The following is a 325-nucleotide window of genomic DNA, read 5'->3' as shown; positions in this document are numbered from 1 at the left end:
GAACAAAGGGCGAATTATGCTGGTACCACCAGGTGCACGGGGATAACGCCCGTAAATGCCGACCGCCCTGCGAGCGCGGACAAAAAGCGACAAAAAACTAATTGCATCTTCTGGTTTGGCGGGCAAATCTGAAGACTACCAACGCATAGCCCGCATACTCATCAGGGACGAAAACACAAAAACACAATTTTTAATTGACACAGGTGCCGATGTGTCCGTGCTACCGGCCCGTACGGCGAATACGACAAAAGCGAGCGGGAAGGCCAAACTGTATGCTGCGAACGGCTCGGCTATTAAAACATTTGGCGAAAAACGACTACGGATC

The sequence above is a fragment of the Rhagoletis pomonella genome, unplaced genomic scaffold, assembly GCF_013731165.1.
Source record: "Rhagoletis pomonella isolate Grant_MI unplaced genomic scaffold, Rhpom_1.0 Rhpom_scaffold_30462, whole genome shotgun sequence".
In the NCBI taxonomy this organism is placed as follows: Eukaryota; Metazoa; Arthropoda; class Insecta; order Diptera; family Tephritidae; genus Rhagoletis; species Rhagoletis pomonella.
This window is presented reverse-complemented; position numbering follows the sequence as displayed.